The following is a 19,098-nucleotide window of genomic DNA, read 5'->3' as shown; positions in this document are numbered from 1 at the left end:
CTTGATTATGCTGCCGTTGTCTGTTTTAGCAGAATACTATGGAATAAAATCACTGTCAAAAATAATCGTACGTAATTCAAAACATCTGTGTGTAATTTTAATATACTCGTGCGTAATTTAAAACTATTGTATGTAATTCTGTTTTTTGTCAGAGTTGGATTCCAAAATCTACGGCCACGACAGTTTACAGATCGCGATTTTGAGAGTTTTTTAGAGTACAACTCTAATATGTACGACTGTGACAGTTTACAGACACAGCACTTGTTTTCACAACAGCTCTGTTACACACACGACATGCGAATTACGACCACGAAGTGCGGCGTGCGAAACGACTGTCAAAAATACGTCATCAAGGTCACAGGCATTACTATCCGAGGGAAGATGAATCGATTCAACGAAGTGCGCATGCGCCCCGCCAACTTTTTAAATCACTGGCGCCGAGATGGCGGATCAACAGCCGAGCGCTCACTCCTCGTCTCAGGTAAATTAATTTTTTGTGTGTTTAAGGGTTAGTTATCACTAATAACAGAGAGGAGCAATATTACAGAGATATTATAGTAGGTAAGAAAGTACATGTAACGTTAGGTGCTTAAAGAAGACAGTTGTTTAGGAGGTAATCACTGCAGCCTGTAGCGCGATGAGATAGGGCTACATAAAAGAATGAGCAATTTTAAGTGTTGACTTCATAACAGCCGTGTTACTTACATGCACTGTAATACACAGGTTAATAATAATATAATGTAATATAAGTGTTCACTGTTTAAGTATTGAAGTCATATTTCATTGTTCATCAGGTTCCATTAGGTGACATCTTGCATACAGCCCAGAATCTGGTGTCGATGTTGACCAACACCTTAAGTGTTGGACAATCGAAAGTGGGGAACCAGTCCAATATCAGTGTACAGTCAGGAGAAGAAAGAAGGTCCAAGTCAAATGTGCAGTCAGTTCAGCAGGAAATGGCTAGGTGTGAGATTCAATGTAATTGTTGTTTTAATAAACTGTGTGTATGTCTGTACTGGTGGAATATACAGTTTGTACAGTATAATATTTTTTATTACATACTGTATATAAGTTTCATCACACATTAACATTACATCACATATATTAGTGTGCATGTGAGTGTTCTCAACTGGCTCAAAATAAAAATGAAGTCCTTTTTAGGTCATTTCCTGGATTCTTCAGAAAGGAAGTAAGGGGTAAAAAACGTTTTGGACCATATAAACGGCCACAAAAAAGCTTTTTGATGGTTGTTTTTCTCCTTGACCAACAATATGAGAAAACGCCCAAAGGAGAGACAGAATTACAACTTACACTTGCAGGACTTGGGAGAAGATCATTAACTATAACCGAAAACATGACTCATTCAGAGGTAAGATCAATAATGTAATTTTTCTTGTTTTTTTGTGTTGGGTGAATTTCCTTACTCTGTTTTACTCTGCCTTTGATAATTAAGCTATCAGAGGTGCTTGTTAATGCATATCCAAAACTGGCAAAAATCTGCGGAGGATGGTTGCTGCACAAGTGCTCCGGTATGTAGGATCGTTTTGGATTTTTTTTTTCTAACCTCTTAAAACGTCTGTGAATTGAAATCATACGCGTTTATAGATATCAGATGGATTTTATCTGTTAAATATTTTTGGTGTATTGTCTATTTCTATATTCTGTTAAATACTTTGAATCATAGGTGGAGGTGGTCAACGGAAATTGACTGTCATCCCTCCTGACCCTGATGGGTATAATGGACAGCAATTAAAAACCGTGAGCAGCAATGGAAAGAGCACAATGTATGTAGTTCCTCTGCAAGAGCAAATTGACACAACTCCATTACCACCCGATGCAAGGGAATTTGAAAAAATGCCCAAAGCCCAGTGTACACTCTGCAGCAAAATGGTTCCCCTTCAGTGCCTTCCAGTACACATACAACACTGTAAGATGGAACATGTGGACCTGTGTATCTCAAGTGATGATGTAAGTCTAAGGTGTTTATTTTAGTCATCAGTGAGCTCTAAAAACAAGGTTGATGAGTTTCTGTTTTATTTCCAGTCGATGGAGAAGTCCCCAGACTCCCCACAAGAAGATAATTCAACTTCTATTGACACTTGGAAAGAGGCGTGTTTAAAAAATAAAAAAAAGATCTTTTGTTTATATTTCATAAGCTCTGAAAACACAATTTTTATGTGATTTTTACGTTTTCAGGAATTGGAAAAATCACCAGATATTGAAAGCTGTGCTTCAAATATAAATGAAGTCCAGACAGAGAAGGTGAAAAGGATATTTATTTATGTGTTCAAAAAAATACATGAATTTTCAGTTTATGCATGGTTCCTAAACAATTGTTTGTGTGTAATTTAACTCAATATTTTAATGTCACATCAGACTGCTGAGTGTCCACTGTGCAAGAAAACCTTTGACAGTGATGTTATAGAGATACATGCAGCCAACTGTGGATTACGGTAAATTACTAAATAGTTTAGTGTCACTCATCTAATATTAATCATTTAAATGTTTCCTATCCAGCTATTTGAAATATTAAAGCATTTAATTTTTGTTTTTGTTTGTGTGCAGAACTGCAGAATATGATGATAACTTCAGTGACCCAATAAATACACTTCAAAGGTAAAAAGGGTATATTAAAGTGTTTGGTTTGCTTTGCTGGTACATTTCATGTTTCGTTTCTGTTTATTTCTATTACAAAGTTCTGGGGAGATTCTGAATTGGATTGGCAGTAAAGTTGACCAAACCAACCCCTTTTCCATCTGCATTTCTCGGAATGACATCTACAACCGAGGAATGCAGCAGTGGCAGCGCCAAAAGAAATCGTCACCAAAAGGCAGACTAAAGGTTACCTTTTTTGGCGAAGCTGGGGTTGACTCTGGTGCTCTTAGCAAGGAGTTCTTAACAGGTATAATTAATTTAGTTTATTATAAAATGTATGTTTTATATTTTAAAGCAGACATTTTGTCAGAACAGATTTTAAACCGGTTGTATTTGTTGTCTAGAAATGATTGCAGAGATTGAAACAAGACTTTTTATCGCTGGTGTAGATAAAAAAGGGAAAAATCCAGTCTATTGTCTCAACAGCTTGGATCATAACTACTTCAGGTATGCAAGATTTGATCAGTTAACATTTTTCAACATGTTTCAATAAACCTTTTTGGTTGATTCAAGGTTTTGTTTTATCCACTGTGGTATGGTATTAGAAGTGCAGGAGAAATTATGGCTGTCAGTCTAGCACAAGGAGGACCACCGCCGGTTTTTTTGCGCGAGTGGTGTTTCCAATATCTTTGCTCTGGAGATTATGACAGTATACAGGTGACTACCAGTGATGTCACAGATTTGGAATTCTCCCTGCTCATTGAGAAGGTAAAATAGTAACCTGAAATGTAAGTTATATATAGTAATGTTCAACTCTTAAAAGTAAATAAGGGATGCCAATAAGACTGTATTCTATTTCTCTGTATTTAGGTTAACTCAACAGATGACATGAGTGAGCTTACAGATGAGATTTTAAGCTGTGGATACACTGGAAAACTGTCTGCCGACATGAAAAGCAACATAATCAGGTGCACTATACTTTTTATTCTCCTCGGAGTACAAAAAGCTTAATTTTACCTGCATTTGTAATCTTATGAAATGTATTATAGTAAATAAAGTATCACATTTATCATATAGTACATCAAAATTGAGTTACTGTATTTAAAAAAAATATATTGTTTAGTGTTTTAAACATTTGATGAAACCATTACATTGCCTCTAGAGCCATTGTTTTACACTCCTCTATGAGAGTTGTTCCAATGCTTAATCAGCTGAGAAAAGGCCTGCAGCTCTACGATCTCCAGAAAGTCATGGAAATGCATCCAGACTTGTGTCTACCATTGTTTGTCCCAGGGGAAAAAGATGACAGGGTAAACCATTGTGGTTCTTATGGTGTTTTCATAATGAGGACATGTTAAATGTGACAGGCATATAGAAATGCTAACACTATCTCTTTTATTTAAGGTGGATGCAGGCTTCATTCTGGAGAATTGCCACCCTGTCTTTAGTGATAAAGGTTCTGTGAAATACACCAAAGAAGTAAATGTAATGAACTTTTTCCAGGATTTCCTACAGGAAGTTGAGGATCGTGGTATGTATTATCATAATAGCACAACATACTTAGTGGAATAAAAACAAGATGAACAGAACTTTAAGCCTCCCTCCCTCCCTGTTTTTAAGACGGTGAAGCTGAACAAATGACTGCAGGTAAAGTTATGCAGTGGATGACAGGCCAGAGACACAAGCCTATTCTCCCCAGTGACCAGAAGGAGTTCAACATCACTGTGAAGTTCAATCACGACTGTGACACAAAACACACTGTGTGTTTTCCAACTGTAAGCGCATGTACTCGCACAATTACGTTTCCTACAGCTCACCTGAAAACACTGAATGAATTTAAAAACATAATGGAAATAGCTATGAAATATGGGGAGTCATTTGACAATGTTTAAATGTATTTGGTGGGGAAAGCATGTTGAAACGGCAACGTTCAGCTTCTCTTTGAATCACTGTTTATTGGCATAAGTAAAACTGTTCCTTTGACAATATTTGTTGAAAGAATTTTCATGTTAAAGAAACAACTCAAAATCATTAACTGTTCTGAATTTACAAATTAGTTTTCATAATTCATTCATTGTGCTGCTTTGTTACAGTTGTCAAAATATATACACAATTTGCTAAATAAAATGTTTACAATGGTCTCACACAGTTGTTTGTGTATTTTAAAGACTTTCAAAATATTGAACCAAAGATGTATAAATATCTCTGCCATAACAGTCAGATGTTGCAAGAGGATTAAAGATGGATTTTACTGTTTCCATCAGAGCAGGAGTGAGTGGGCACTCAATTTCTGGAACATGAACTCCAACATTATCTTCTGTCACACTATCAAACGTCTCCCAGTCTGTTCCAAACAGTTCCAAATTCTTAAATGAAATTTTAAAAAAATTACTTTAATTTGACAGTATAACTTGAAGGCATAGAAAATCAATTAAAAAAACAAACCTGAAAACTCTCTTCATTGTCTCCAGATGAGTTGTGCATGTGTCCCATTATCCACATCTGGTTTGGGGTGAGCCCATTTTCAGACCGTAATGGATGATTGTCCCAGCCTTCAGAAAAACTGTGGAGGTTACGCTTCAGACGTGGGAGGAAGACATAGTGTGCACAAAACACATGAAGGGAATCTGACAAGTCCAACAAGCCATCTTCCTCAAGGCTGTGAAGTATTTCGTAATACAGCTGTGTTACACTGACCCAGACGTCTCGCCACAGGCGTTCAATTCTAGAGAATACAAAATGTATCGATTAAAAATGGTAAATTACACGATAGTGTGACATCCTAATCCTAACTTGTTTATTACCTCTGATTATGTACGCTTTTCCCAGAAATGAAGCTTCCTCTTCCAGTCCCTTTCACACGAAACATGGTTTCTGCAATTGCCACATTTTCCACACCTTCATCAGCCCGGACCCTGAAATAGAGGGGTGAAGGGAGAGGTTAAATCTGCTTGACTGCCATAATGTTAAGAAAATACAAATAAACATGTTTACTCATCCGTCTCTCCCAAACCTACAACAGAAGTGTCCTTCCTGGGTCAAAATGACCCGAGGGCCAGAAATCTTAAGATTCCATTTTAATAATTTATTTCTAAATATTTATGTAGGTTTTTCTATTATTTTTGGGTGATTTTTATTATATTTACCTTTTATTCTGAATATTTTTTTAAGGTTTTTTTTTAATTAAAAAAAATCCATATTTTGTAAAAAGTAAATAAATCTAGCTGAATTAAAACCTAAACATGTGTACATTCATACAATTTCATAAATATAAATATATTTAAAAAAATATAACTATGATATAAACTCATTCTCTCAAATGTAACTGTTAAGTCAAAAAAAGAAACATGAAACATAATATGTTCTATTGGAGTGTGTGTGTGTTTTCTGCATTGGGGATATTCTGTATGCCCTTCATTTGGGTATAAATCTTTATTGCGTCAGATTTTGTATATCAAAAAAACAAAAAAGTAATAAAAAAATGCAGTTTTCTCGTAAATTCCATTCATTCCTATGTGGGTCAAAATGACCCACGAGGGACCCTTTTGTTACTTTTTTTATTGCACCCATTTAAACTCCTCAAATCCACTCAGTTTTTGTGTGTGTGTGCGTGTGTGCGTGTGTGCGTGCGTGTGTGTGTGTGTGTGTTCTGGTGCAAGTATGACAAAAGTAAAGAAATCTTGGACCGGTACGATCAACACACGATTTTTATAATTTTTTGGAAAATCAGTTTTGGGTCAAAATGACCTGAGGGAGGGATGAGGGTTTAACTAAACGCAATGAAGTGAGGAGCAGAAAAACAATTTTCTCCTACCTTGAAGGCCAGCCATGTTTTTGCACAGCCTGGAGAAAGAATGATAAGGCAGTGCTTGAACGGTTGTTTGTTGCTGGTTCCAGGTACATGATCTATACCAAAAAAGAATAAATGTAATACATTAAATCATTCAATACATTCAAACACAGATAGATAGTCAGATTATAGATAGAGAAGAAGTAATATTATTGATTGATAGATAGATTCCACTGGGTTGGAAATAAATGTGTTTACCTTTCGTGAGAACCCATCTATCCCACCAAATATGATGATGTTGTACCTTCAAAGTAAAACCATGTTAAACGTAATATTGCATAACATTACACTTTCGTAGGTAAAATATGAGACCATACCTTATGAGCTTGTGATTCGTGTCAATATGGACTAAGGACAGTGGATTTTGAACAAAATATGACCTCCTGACAATACACCCCAGCTGTGTCATCCTTTCCAATATCCCAGGGGCATCCACTCTGTGCATGGATTCTTTTATGCGGTTCCATTGCACTCTATGTCCGTCTGCTTGCAGGCAGCCTTTTATCATCCTATATCCAGCATTTGGTAGTCTTCTTTTGATAGCCAAAATGGCATCATCCAATTCATTGTCAGATATGGTGCTATACGTAGCTTTTACAGAAAAACCAAAGTCACGCATTCGGCGGAAGATTGTTGACTGGCTTACTCCTAAAATGTTCGCAATACAAGAAACTGGTAAAGACATCTCTATGAGACGGGACAGCATTTCCTCGGAAACAATAAACTTAGGTCGACCTCGTCCACCACCACATTCCCTTGTAAGAACTGGGGCCACCTCTTGGGAAAGAGCTGCATGAATTTTTTGTTGTAAACCCATGAGGGTCTCCAAAATATCATTTGGCACATCAAAGATAGTGGAGGCTGATGACAAAATAAACACTTCTTGATTGACAACATACTGAAAATAGTCCAAGTCCAGCTGATGACCATCTAAAACTGCACTTATTCGTGACCTGAGGCGTTCTAGTAGCTGCGTCATCAGCGGTCCCTGTAAGTCAAATTACTCTGACATTAATATTATACTTAAACAAAATTATATATTTTATTAGTGAACAATGAAATATGACTTCAATACTTAAACAGTGAACACTTATATTACATTATATTATTATTAACCTGTGTATTACAGTGCATGTAAGTAACACGGCTGTTATGAAGTCAACACTTAAAATTGCTGATTCTTTTATGTAGCCCTATCTCATCGCGCTACAGGCTGCAGTGATTACCTCCTAAACAACTGTCTTCTTTAAGCACCTAACGTTACATGTACTTTCTTACCTACTATAATATCTCTGTAATATTGCTCCTCTCTGTTATTAGTGATAACTAACCCTTAAACACACAAAAAATTAATTTACCTGAGACGAGGAGTGAGCGCTCGGCTGTTGATCCGCCATCTCGGCGCCAGTGATTTAAAAAGTTGGCGGGGCGCATGCGCACTTCGTTGAATCGATTCATCTTCCCTCGGATAGTAATGCCTGTGACCTTGATGACGTATTTTTGACAGTCGTTTCGCACGCCGCACTTCGTGGTCGTAATTCGCATGTCGTGTGTGTAACAGAGCTGTTGTGAAAACAAGTGCTGTGTCTGTAAACTGTCACAGTCGTACATTTTAGAGTTGTACTCTAAAAAACTCTCAAAATCGCGATCTGTAAACTGTCGTGGCCGTAGATTTTGGAATCCAACTCTGACAAAAAACAGAATTACATACAATAGTTTTAAATTACGCACGAGTATATTAAAATTACACACAGATGTTTTGAATTACGTACGATTATTTTTGACAGTGGTAGCACTAGTGGTAGCAGCTTTTCTCAGACAGCTGTGTGTGGATCGTGCAAGGCGAAACCCGCGAAATGAAAGTCTCAAAATCCAAATGAATCAAATAGGATCGACTCAATGAATCGAGTCAATGAATGCACGCGCGTCACCTGATCCACACATGCACGTCTTCTGTGTTGCATGTGCAAATTATGATACACTAATACAAAGGAAAACATTTGTATTCACAAAAATGTCTCTATTTGTACAAATTGCTTCACATTCATTCAATTTTGAATTTTGCACACACAAGTTGAAAGGCATGGATAAAACATTTCTGCAACATGTATCAAGTTCATTGATAAGTGTGCTTGCACGTGTTAATCATTTTGATACTAAAATCATCCCATACGTAAGTGTCTCCCTTCTGTTTTCATTGGGAAACAGTGGACTCCTACTTGGGAGCCCAAGGAGTCATTTGTTTGATTAAGTTGGGTTAATTAATTTTGTAATATATATTTTTTTATTGTACATTGCATATTCAATAAAGTTTTTTTCATAGTAATGAAACTTTGATTTTGTGATATTTCTATACAAAGTAAAGTGTTGTTTACAAGCCCTGTGTTGAAGATGATAGATGTTCAACATTTCCTGCCATTTCAGAACTGGATAATTCAAGAATGCCTAACTCCATACAGAAACATGTTCTTCATTTGATATGTGGTTTATCAAGAGGTTAGTAAATTATTCAACCGAGCAAACTGCGTGCACAATTGGAAGCAGGACTCTGTACATTTCATTTCAACAGCCACACAATGTGCCTGTGAATGACTGGTGTAGTAATTTGTACCTGACTAATAAGTAAGGGATAATGTGTAGAACGTCATTATCGGAAAATAAATCCCGACCAGGCGAACAGGTCTCGCTTCATCCTGAAGGGACTGACTTTCCAATAATGACCGTCATTTTTGGCATAAATCTGTGTTTTTCCAATTTGATTTTTAGCCTCTCTTGTTATATTGTGGTGGTGAGACTGTAGAAGGACCCAAAAAGAAGACCCAAGACAATGAGAATGTTCTAGTGACGATGGCGGTGGTGCTTTTACCACACGGCTGTCCAATCAAACAGCCTGTTAAGCCTAAACACACGTCATTTTCATATAGACAACAACATTCAACAAAGGACAAATTAATTAAAAGAAGAAAACAATGTTTATAAATGAAAGTAGTATGGATTACATTAATAAACACAGAAGAGTTTAACAGTGTTTTATTGTTAAAGGTAGTAGTGAAGTTTGTGATCCGAGTTGATTTGATGGGTGTGGATTTGTGTGGAGTGGACACTCCTCTGACTGAATGTTCATGTATTGATAATCCATAGCATAAGTAACAATAAATCCAATTTCCTTCAAACAAAGACTCAGTGTGTAATTGGGTTGATAACAATCTCATGGTTCTTATAGCCTACAAACTATATTGAAATTGATAATCCATAATAAGTAACAATAAATACCATTACCCTCTTTCTGACTATGACTACATGCTTAATGTCCTTTCACCAGATTTGGGTGATCATTTCATATGACTATTAAAAAAATAATTTGCTTTCTGTAAATGTTGGATTGTGCAGTAGGTCTATGGTGGGTGGGATATGGATAGATTGGGGTCTCAATGCATAATAAATTATACGGTTCTGTAATTTCATGCGGCCTATTCATTATTCTTTAGCCAAGCTGTACAGGGTGTTGCCTAGCAACGGGGGACAGAAGTACACGTTTTTTATATATATTTTGTATAATTACGCTTTTTTAAATTTGTCTTTGGTCTGCTCTACTGAGGAAACCAGGGGCAGTAAAATTTCCTCAGATCCAAAAGATAGTGTCGGAGGGGAAATGTCACTTCTTTCGCAAACTGTGTGATTGTTACATTTTTAATTTCTCTTGTCTTAAAGATACCGGGTATGTGTGTTTTATAACGCAGCACTACAGTAGATTGACGTCAAATATGACGGTTTTAATAATCACGCCTTCAGTTATGAAAAATGAATGTTTTTTTTGTTTTGTTTTTTACATTTTTTATAGCGGAAGTAGAAACATTGGCCGTTACTATGGAGATGAGGACAGTCCGCTTTGGGTCACGTGAGCACAGCAGTCGGCGCGCTGGTCTCCTGTTTTAGTTAAAATATCGTCATTAAACAAACATTTTTGTCTTTTCTTAGCATAGATCATATACATGCAGTATAATTATTTATTAGACAGTGTGTGATGTTTGATATATTGGGTAGATAAATGTTTTCACAACCCTAGCACGACCCTAAACTGGAAGAACTACAACTGGGGTGCTGATGTCAACACAAGTACTGAAGAGGGGTCTAGGGAGTTGTAGTTTTTTTTTTTTAAACCCAGGGTTTTCCCTAAAACTGGAAATTTGAAAATAAATAATTGGTGGCATTCCAGGGGTTTGAGGGGATGTCAAACACATTTTTGGGATCAGACTTTAAATATTGCCTTGTTCAATGGGGGATTTTTTATTTTTACACCATAGTCCCCCCCACCCCTTGGTGACTATGCTGAACTTGTAACCCATGCCAACACCTTTCTGTAACAGTTGGTCTCATGTCTGTAACCCTTTTTGTCCCATAATTATAAGCCTTCAAATATGCCCTGAGATTAAGATTCAAAGGTCAATATCTCAAAGCAGGAATAATATAGAACCTTCAAATTGATATATGTTACTCTCCAGGTCAAGACCTTTCCAGTGATGTGTAAGGAACTTAGCTCAAATTTGGGGAATATGTATGCAATACTTATTAAAGCTGAAGTCGGCAAGTCTGGCAGATTGAGTGGACTTAGGCAAAATTTTGAATGTTTACAACTCTCATGGCCCTCCCCCACTATCAACGAATACCCTCCTACCGTGACCGAGTTCATGCTCGTCAGTGCGTGTGCACCAGATTTTCAGTGAACGCGCCCGTCTCATCAGCATCCATCAACACCATGGATTATTTGGAGGTATGCTGTCCTGGCTAATCTACCGATAGATTGCAATTGCTAACGTCATTTATACTCTAAATAAGTTTACCGGTTCTTGATTTTCCGCCATCACTCTTCGTTACTGCACGAACTTCTGCGAACTTCCGGCGTGTGCATGTGATTGTAACGTGTGCGAGGGGTGGCGTGTGCCCGATCTGTGATTGACAGTCAGATCTCACACCCTCCTGCGCTGATTGGACCCGATGATCCGGGAGCTGTGGATTTTTGCAAAACAAATAACACACTCCATGTGGAGTTAGAAGCTCTGTTTTTTTTCTAAAACCACTTTATTTATGTTGTTCTGTCGGATTATAGTGTCGATTTCACTGAATATGATCAAAAAAATGTTGCCGACGGCAGCTTTAAAAATAAAAATATTTTTTGAAAATGTTTTTTATAATATAAAAATAAAATAAAAATGATTTATAAAGAAGCATTTTTAACTGGAGTTACACACTACACAATTTTTTTTAAAATCAGCTACAAAACTCAAAATGAATATGTACTGTATACAGTCAAAGACCCAGAACCTGATATGAAGAATGAAGACCCAGAGTCAGAATTATAATTAATTAAAGAAAAGTTTTACTGAAGATAGTTTGCAGTTTCATCAGCAGTCAGATATTTAAACTACTCTTTATTGTCAGAACATTTCACAAATCTCAGGTAGAACATTAATACATTTGTCATTTTTCCTTAAAAAAAAAATATTTCTTAGTTTCTGCGTGTGCTAATGGGGGATATTGTTTCAAGTCTTGAAACAGGTTTGTGTGTCCTGACTTTGATGGCACGTGTCTTCAGCACAGTTTGCAGTGTAACCAGACTCCAGCCCTACCTGTAACCAGACTAACACACACACCGACATTAAAGAATACATGAAAAGAACATTTCAGTAATCACACTGGTAACTTCTATAACAAAGTAAAATCTCCAGAGTGCAAACCCTTTTCTTGAATGTTGTAGATGACAGACAGGTGTGTCCAAGCTGGCAGAGTGGGTATAACCCAGTGTTTCTCAAACTTTTTCTGCCATTCCCCACTTTGAAGATAGGGAAGGGTTCGTGCCCCACCTGTCCCCATGCAATCGCCCCAACAAAATGTTAGGGTTTTTCCTGGCTCAAAACGAGGCGGAGGTGGTAAAATCCTAATAATGTACGTATTTTAGGTATTTTTATTATAATAATTGTATTTTGTATTTTTAGAAGACTATCATATAAGTTACTGTGTTTCCCACAGTATTTTGTGCGTGGCGTGGACCTCTGCACCCCTAGGGGGGTCTGGGGGCATGCTCCCCTGGAAGAAAAGTTTGTACGTTTTAAAGATAAATTCATAAATCTGGTGCATTTTGAAAGTTCAAAATTAAGTGATTAACTAATTTAGTGTCTGCAATGAGCCTGTTTTGTAGTAGGCTACACATATTTTCTGAGCCAGAGACGGAGAGCGCTCACCGCTTGACATCACAACTATTCAGTACTTTCAACCACATAATGTTTATTTTAGGTTTCAGACATTTAAATTCACATAAGTAAGTTACTAAAAAAGCAATACATTTAGAGTTTGTCAAATACACACTTATGTCTATGGAAGCGGCAATAATAATTATTTCCATTATAATTAGACGACACGTATTATTCATATCAAATACACATCGTGTAAGTAACTTTCAAGTTTACTCTATGCTTCTCCCAGTTCACCGGCCACTTACTTTCATGTATTTCGGGAGAAGTGGATAAATTGACGTTTGTTAAATCCAACAGATCCGATTCTTCATCGCGTACATAGAGATCGCGTATATCTCAACTAAGGTGTTTAAACAACTAAACACATCCACTTGCTCATATTTGACAATCGGAATATCAGATATTTCCTGCTATAGCCAACAAATTTGTGAAATAAAAGCAGATAATCAGTCATTCAGCGCTATTGTGGCTGCGGTGTGACAAGCAATGACGCGTCACCATGGAACCCATAAAGGGATACGATCTAAATAACGGGCGCCTCTAAAAACTTTTAAACTTACGTGTGAAAAGGTTAAGTAATGCTTACATTTAAATGTGTCGTTGTTTTGTTTTGAGTTTATGCTTAATAAATAAAGGAATTAATAGTGATGGGCACAAAAATTACCACATTTTCTCCCGTTTGTGCGCCCCACTTGTCATGTTTCTATTCCCCACCAGTGGGGCGCGCCCCACACTTTGAGAAACGCTGGTATAACCTAATGTGTTTTTAAAGGGGTCATATAATGCCATTTTTGTACAAGCTAATATGATTCTTTAGGATCTAAATTAAAAGTTTATAATATACTTTAATTAAAAGTTCTCATTAGTATTTATTTTACCTGGTCAAAAACAGCTCTGTTTTCAGCACGCCGTTTCAGTGCATATGACTTTAAATGATCATGAGCTTTGCTCACCCCGCCTCTCTGTTCTGTGTGTACACGTTTGTAACACAATAACACAATAACCATAACGCGTTATTCATTATAAACGTGGGATTATGAATTATATTGAGAACGTCGTACATAGAAAACATGCCGTAATGTACCCTGAGTGTAAACCTTAGACGCATTCATCGTGAACCGTGCAAGCGATTTGCAAAGATTAATATAAATATTAATATAAAGGTTACCGTATTTTCCGCACTATACGGCGCACCGGATTATAAGGCGCACCTTCAATGAATGACCTATTTTAGAACATTTTTCATATATAGGGCGCACCGGATTATAAGGCGCATAAGATACTGCAGTCAAACGTTTGACTGGGTTTGCGTTATGTATCCACTAGATGTCAACAAATGTCAACAAAACAGTCAGATAAAGTCAAACTTTATTAAGCTTACTGACAACTCCGTTCACTCCCATGGTAACGTTGTTCAAACGTTAAAGGAAAACTCCGGTCAATTTTAACATTGAGCTCATTTTTTGTCAATTTGGAGTGCTGTCAGTACAGATAACAACGACAAAAACCGGTGTTGCCTACACCGTGTTATCCTCTTTTTAAAATTTGCACCCTGTTGACTTAAACGGGAAAAGTTTTAAACCTGCTTTTAGCCTCTTAACAACCTTAATGTGTCATTACAAGTGCACAGCCGAGCCATGTGAGTGAACACGGTGAATCTGACTGCAGTAAATGTGAAAGATATGACTAAAAATTATGTTTATTCAGCCAGCTCACATACCCGTATTTTCTTCCTGTTTTCGGTCGAAGTAGACAGTAGGCGATTGTCGAGTGCGCGCGCGCGATCATTGGTAACGAAGCAACAGTGGAGAGTCAGACTGTCAGCTGATGACGGTGCTGTGTGGTGTTCTGAGAATATCAGCCCAAATGGATAGTTCATCCGAATCAGATGTTGAACACACGGAGGAGGTTTGATCACGCTCGCACGAACTCGACAATCGACTACTGTGGACTTCGACCGAAAACAGGAAGTAAATACGGGTATGTGAGCTGGCTGAATAAAGAGATTATTCCTGCTTTCGTGAAAGCTCGGATCACAGTTGAGACTGATATATCAGCCCAGGGCCCCAGGCATCCACGATCCATTGCCAGATAGTGGCGTTAGTCGCCCGGCGCTGTCTCCCCGTCTTGGTGAACGTGTGTTCACTATCCATATATAAGGCGCTCCGGATTATAAGGCGCACTGTCGTTTTTTGAGAAAATTAAAGGCTTTTAAGTGCGCCTTATAGTGCGGACAATACGGTAATAAAACGTTACACTCACTTCAGTTCTTCTGGAGGTTCAGCAGGAACACGAATAGTTTGTACCGATCCTTTATTCAGGATCAGCTTCTTAGCTAAACCAGCTTATTACTGACCCTCGTTTATAAAGCAGTCTGGTGAGAAATGATTCGCGCAAACCAGAGCAAACATGAACGCATTGACGTTCCTCGTGGGAAAACAAAACTCAGCCACAGTGTCTTCAGCGGTTCGGATTTAGGAACATTAAAATGACTGCTGTGTTCCTTATTGCACCCAAGAACAGAACACCACAATCGCTTAGACGCCATTCTGCTCATAGACAGTGCTCCAGCATATCAACAATGACCGCGCCGGTCCGCGCAGACTATGATTGACAGCTCGCTCATGAGCGAGGGAGGGTCTGTGTTGAAACGCAGCTGTCAATCAACAATCGTGGGAGGGGCTTCCGAGCGTGTGACGTCACACGGTCGAACGGCTCAATTTGAGGCAGGGGAAAACATATAAGGAGATTAAAACAAAAACACTGCATAGATTTTTATCATTTTATGATGGTTGTGTACAGGCACTGCCAACACACATTTCAGTACAATCAACTTGTAAAAGTGCATGTAGCATTATATTACCCATTTAAAGAACCTTGACCTGTGTCTGCTCACTGCCTCCTCCTTGTCGGGCCGAATAAACTGAGCACACAGTTTTTCTGGTACAGCCATTTGTACAGCCAGTCCAGGTATGGCTGAGGGTCTTCCACCACATGGTGGAACAGCAGCTCCATTAAAGGTTGTATCAGTGATTTCTGGCCCAAAAATAAATGTCTAATCTTTCCTAACGATCCGCTAGCTGCCCGCCCCATAAGCATGCCGTCCAAAAACCGCGTCTCTGTAGGCAGCGTAGGCTCTGAGATCTGCACACAAAAACAAATGGGTAGAACCACCACTCAAAACCAAAATAAACAGTGTTCCAACCAATCACTGACAGGGGCGGGTGTTGCTCCGATTTCGCGTCCAGCCGTGCACGAGCGCAAAACCTCACAACACCCGCCCCTGTCAGTGATTGGTTGGAACACTTTATTTTGGTTTTGAGTGGTGGTTGTACACATTTGTTTTTGTGTGCAGATCTCAGAGCCTAGGCTGCCTACAGAGACGCGGTTTTTGGACGGCATGCTTATGGGGCGGGCAGCTAGCGGATCGTTAGGAAAGATTAGACATTTATTTTTGGGCCTGAAATCACTGATACAACCTTTAATTTGTCAATGTAGCCTTCAGAAAGAGAATTATTATAATATATATTATATTTTTTTCTGAGATAACTCAGACAAGTATAAGTTAGCTGTGGTAGGATTGCTCTTCAGAGCTCTCACTGTGAAGTTTCCATGCTTGAATTTTGGGGAAACGATTGAGTATTGCAGATCACCAGCTGCAGTGGATGCCTTTTATCTGCCTGCATTTTCATTATAATGCATCGCAGCAAGCTGTAGTCTGAAAGGAAAAAAATACATTAATCAATATTATAATGAAACAATCTCTAACATGACTTAAGATAACTATAATAAGTTACAAATGTGTTTTTACAGGTTACAAAATTGTAGTGCATTTAGTAAGCAGCACTAAATGTGTAATCCATTATGTAAGGAATAATTGACGACAGGCCATTGAATTATTAGAAAAATGATGCACACCCGAGGTGGTAATGCGGTCACGACGCGAAGCGGAGTGGCCGTTACACCTCGGGTGTGCATTATTTTTCTAATAATTCAACGGTCTGAAGTCAATTATTCCGGTTATACTACAGTTACCACACCTCGAAACATTGTTCAGATGATGTATTTCAAGACGTTTGTGAAGTTTTTGTCATTAAAACGCTCTTGTATGTAGGACTAATTTCTTACGCATCTAATCCCATGCCTCAGTTGCTAATTCCAAAACGTCATTTTAGAGTTAGTAACGGAGGTTTGAGCCACTGATAGCAGACTAATGATGGGGACACACTTACGACTTGCTGAAACATTCGAAGACTGACTGTTTCCATCGACTGTAGCAGGTCTTAAACACAGACTGTGAATAGGCTATAGACTGAACGCGCTGAACACGCGTTTGGGCAAGATCAGTCATAAGTATCACATTAAATTCATAACTGGCCTTAGTCAGTGTGTCCCGGCTTTATGCAGTTATTAATGCCGTTATTAGAGAGAGAGAGAGAGAGAGAGAGAGAGAGAGAGAGAGAGAGAGAGAGATATGTTGCAATAATGAGACAGAAAAGCATGTGCGTCAATATTGTTATTTATTTATTTATTAATTAAATTTGTTTTAATTAATTCGTTCATTCTTGTTTTCTATAATTGACAGTAGATATAACCCAATAAATGAAACACACAAAGCCCTTTTAACAAGTAGGCCTATCAATAATTATTTATTTGTTATATTATCTGGAATAATTACGAAAACCCAGCAGAACTATCGATTTATTTATATAGCCTATTCAATTTAATTTTATATTTAGCCTATAGATAGGACTACATACTTTATTTATTAAAATTAAACTGTAGGCCTATGTGTCCATTGATTATGAAGTTAGACATCGAAAATTGCAGATCAAGCGCATGGGGCTGCATGTTTTTTCTTCTTATGAATTGTATCCTATTTTCCGTTATTACAGTTAACTACGCGCAGTGATATGGAACTGTAATGCGGTCAAACCTGCCTGGAACTACTTTAGCCGTGCGTTTCCCTGAAAATAATTGCACACCTTAGAACGTTCTCAACCAATCAGGATCAAGCATTCAACAGCCCTGTAGTATAACTTGTTTACCTCCACAACTTTCCTTTGAAGGAGAACACCACATTGGATGAGAACTTCAGAATGAGGCTGTGGAAACACTCGATTCCAGAGGTGTGGTATTCTGGACTAATTTTGAGCATGTCTTTAAGAAGACGTGGTGACAACAAAATTGCTGTGACCTTTTCACATGCTGCTGTGCCTAAACAAAAGATTTAAAGTTCTTAATACAACAGTTGATGACAGTGTGGCCGGAAAGCACATTAACACAATATATTTCTCAATACGGTTTTATAATTTGGATTAACTTTGACTTGATGTAATGAAGATAGTTCAATATAAATCTAGAGTGACGCAACTACAAAATAAAATACATTAGCATTACAGCTTATCTGTACTTGGTTTGAGCCAGTGTCTTGTCTGATCACCAACCAGAGGCTCGTGGAGACAAGAAGGAAACAGGGTGTTTTCGTGGCAGTGGATGTTCTGAATATGGTTTGCTACAGAGCTCCACTTGGCCACTACCTCCTCCCCAGATGTTGATGTGGTCGCAGACCAATAAAGGTGATTGACCACACTCTTTCTCCACATTCCCACGTCCTGCAGTCCCTTACCCTTACTAAGGGCATCCATTTTTTTACCCAGCCCTGAATCAGTGTTTCCCGCAGCACTTTATAGACCAAGGTGGTGGACTAACATTCAGTATAGGCTATATGATAAAAATAAGTTTGTGATATATTAACATTTTTGGGGCATCTTAAAAAGTTCACTTTGTGCAATCTTCCCATATAATTGTCTACCACTTTAAATGAAAAAATTTCTGTTAGAAATACTGGTACTGTTTTCGTTCTATTCAAAACACTAACCTTTTCCCATATGCCAAGGGTCGAAGAAGTGTCTAATGTCCTTTTTTTGCTCATAAACTTCTGTACCCCTGTGTGACGATCAGTCACCAAAGACTGGACCACAACACCTCTTTCCTCAAGAAGAGACAAGCTTCTTTCAAATCCCTCCCTCTCCTTTCTTTGGCTGTTTCCAACTTCATTGCTCTGCAAACACAAATACTTAGATCAATGCACAGTATATAGTAATTCACATAACAAAATATTTTCATTGTGTAGTTGTTTACCTGGACTAGTTGGATGTCTTTGACCCTATTGGCTTTGAGGTCCATCATGGTGTAGCTGCCATATTTTGCTGAATGTCCTACAATTATGTTATTTGCACAAAGCCAACGTCAACAAAGCCTGACAGCAGTCTAATATATATATATATGGTTGGGATAAGAACCTTGGCCTGATGCTTGTGGAAGCACGGCTCAGAGATCCCCTGGATTTTGAAGGCATCCAAGAACTAAAAGAAAGAAAAAACATCTTCATATAATAAC

General features: G+C 38.0%; 1 long non-coding RNA gene across 1 annotated transcript; it reads right to left on the bottom strand.

Moving 5' to 3' along the window:
* Window positions 1-16,271: 16,271 nt before the first annotated feature.
* LOC130100045 (uncharacterized) lies at window positions 16,272-18,946 on the bottom strand. Its single transcript, XR_008808694.1, has 5 exons — window positions 18,841-18,946; window positions 18,578-18,760; window positions 18,110-18,358; window positions 17,745-17,913; window positions 16,272-16,414 (listed from the first exon to the last, which is right to left on the bottom strand). It is a non-coding gene; the product is annotated as an uncharacterized LOC130100045 (long non-coding RNA).
* Between the last annotated feature and the right edge of the window lie 152 nt (window positions 18,947-19,098).

The sequence above is a fragment of the Rhinichthys klamathensis genome, unplaced genomic scaffold (genome assembly GCF_029890125.1).
Source record: "Rhinichthys klamathensis goyatoka isolate OS25496 unplaced genomic scaffold, OSU_Roscu_1.1 h1tg000011l_1, whole genome shotgun sequence".
NCBI classification, from domain to species: Eukaryota; Metazoa; Chordata; class Actinopteri; order Cypriniformes; family Leuciscidae; genus Rhinichthys; species Rhinichthys klamathensis.
This window is presented reverse-complemented; position numbering and strand designations above follow the sequence as displayed.